The sequence below is a fragment of the Salvelinus fontinalis genome, chromosome 10, assembly GCF_029448725.1.
Source record: "Salvelinus fontinalis isolate EN_2023a chromosome 10, ASM2944872v1, whole genome shotgun sequence".
NCBI lineage: Eukaryota > Metazoa > Chordata > Actinopteri > Salmoniformes > Salmonidae > Salvelinus > Salvelinus fontinalis.
The window spans coordinates 43982877-43985376 of record NC_074674.1 but is presented as its reverse complement, the minus strand read 5'-3'; the positions used below and the strand labels follow the sequence as shown (position 1 = coordinate 43985376).

At 42.7% G+C, this 2500-nt stretch overlaps 1 protein-coding gene across 1 annotated transcript in view; it reads left to right on the top strand.

Moving 5' to 3' along the window:
• Positions 1 to 2500, top strand: part of LOC129863300 (FRAS1-related extracellular matrix protein 2-like) — a 67483-nt gene that overhangs the window by 62637 nt on the left and 2346 nt on the right. The window lies entirely within an intron of this gene.

The following is a 2500-nucleotide window of genomic DNA, read 5'->3' as shown; positions in this document are numbered from 1 at the left end:
TGTATAAGAGTAGATCACTGTCTAAGTGGCGCAAGGACATTTTCTGACCAGCTGAGCTACATTTCACATTGTCTAACCATGATTTTGGTGGCTAAATATAAACATTTTCGATCAAACTCTATATGGATTGTGTAATATGATGTTACAGGAGTGTCATCTGAAGAATTCTGAGAAGGTTAGTGAAAAAATTAATATATTTTTGGCGATGTTGACGTTATCGCCCACTTTGGCTAGAATCAATGCTGGGCTGCTATGTGCTATGTGCTATGCTAATATAACGATTTATTGTGTTTTCGCTGTAAGACACTTAGAAAATCTGAAATATTGTCTGTATTCACAGGATCTGTGTCTTTCGATTCGTGTATGCTGTGTATTTTTACGAAATGTTTGATGATTAGTAAGTAGGTAAACACGTTGCTCAATGTAGTTTTTCTAGTCCATTTGTGACGGTGGGTGCAATTGTAACCTATGCCATCTACCTGAAATATGCACTTTTTTCTAACAAAACCTATCCCATACCATAAATATGTTATCAGACTGTCATCTGATGAGTTTTTTTGTTGGTTAGGGGCTATAAATATCTTAGTTTAGCCGAATTGGTGATGGCTACTGGTGTTGGTGGACAAATAAAAGATAATGGATTATGCTAATGTGTTTTTAGGTAATAGATGTACATCTTTACATATTGTGTCTTCCCTGTAAAACATTTTAAAAATCGGACATGTTGACTGGATTCACAAGATCTGTGTCTTTCATTAGCTGTATTGGACTTTAATGTGTGAAAGTTAAATATTTAAAAAAAATATTTTTTTTGAATTTCGCGGCACTGGTTTTTCAGTGGGGGGGGGGGGGGTGTGCCGCTAGCGGCACGCTGATCCTAGACAGGTTATTAAGAGTCAGATATTATTTAATTTGACCTGTGTGCTTAGAAAAAGGGTTCAAAAAGGGTTCTTTGTCTGTCGTAGGAGCACCCTTTCGGTTTGAGGTTACAACCCTTTTGGTTCCAGGTTAGAACCCTTTCGGTTTGAGGTTACAACCCTTTTGGTTCCAGGTTAGAACCCTTTTGGTAAGATGTTAGAACCCTTTTGGTTCCAGGTTAGAACCCTTTTGGTAAGATGTTAGAGCCCTTTTGGTTCCAGGTTAGAACCCTTTTGGTTCCAGGTTAGAACAAATTTTGGTAAAATGTTAGAACCCTTTTGGTTCCAGGTTAGAACCCTTTTGGTTCCAGGTTAGAACATATTTTGGTACGAGGTTAGAACCCTTTTGGTTCCAGGTTAGAACCCTTTTGGTTCCAGGTTAGAACATATTTTGGTACGAGGTTAGAACCATTTTGGTTCCAGGTTAGAACCCTTTTGGGTTCCATGTATAACACTGGGTAATACATGAAACCCCAAATGGTTCTACCTGGAATCAAAAAGGGTTCCCCTATTGGGAAGAGCTGAAGAACCCTTTTGGTTTAAGACAGCACCTTTTTTCTTATAGTGTAGATGGTACAGAACATTTTACTGAGTTGGAATACAACAGTGTCTACACTCTAATTGCGCCCATGGGACTTGGCATGTCTCTCTCTCTCTCTCTCTCTCTCTCTCTCTCTCTCTCTCTCTCTCTCTCTCTCTCTCTCTCGATATCTCTCTCTCTCTCTTTGTCTCTCTCTCTCTCTCTCTCTCTCTCTCTGTCTAACTCTCTTTGTCTCTCTCTCTGTCTCTCTCTCTCTCTCTCTGTCTATATCTCTTTGTCTCTCTCTCTCACTGTCTCTCTCTCTCTGTCTCTCTCTCTCACTGTCTCTCTCTCACTGTCTCTCTCTCTCTGTCTATCTCTCTTTCTCTCTCTGTCTATCTCTCTTTCTTTCTGTCTGTCTGTCTGTCTGTCTGTCTGTCTGTCTGTCTGTCTGTCTCAAATTATCTCTCCCCCTCTCTAATTTCTTCTCTTGCGCTCTCTCTCTCTCTCTTGCGCTCTCTCTCCCTCTCTCTCTAATTATCTCCCCCCTCGCTCTTCCTCTCTCCCCCCTCGCTCTCCCTCTCTCTTCCCCCTCTCTCCCTCTCTTCCCCCTCTCTCCCTCATCTCTCCCTCTCTCTCCCTCTCCCCGCTCTCTCCCTCTCTCTCTCCCTCCCCCCCACCCCCCTCTCTCTTGCACGCTCTCTCGCTCTCTCGCCCTCTCTCTCAACATACTCTGTGTACATTGCTGCAATTACTGTGGGTTTTACTGTGGGCGCAGGTTGTCAGGGGAAAGCAAACACTCTCACTCTCACACACACACTGAACACACACACTGAACACAAACACACTTCAACCAATGTGCAGACAGTGGAAATGACTAAAAACAGAAGAGGAAGGTTTCTTCTCGTCAGAGGCCAGTTCTGCATTATGACTGGCAGCCATCACCCCCAAGGAGTTGATCCTCCTTTTAGCAAAACTTCAAAAGCAAGAGATGACATGAGCGAGGGATGAGAGGGATGATACAGGTGGAGGAGAGGAAGTAACCTTTGACCTCTCTATCTAT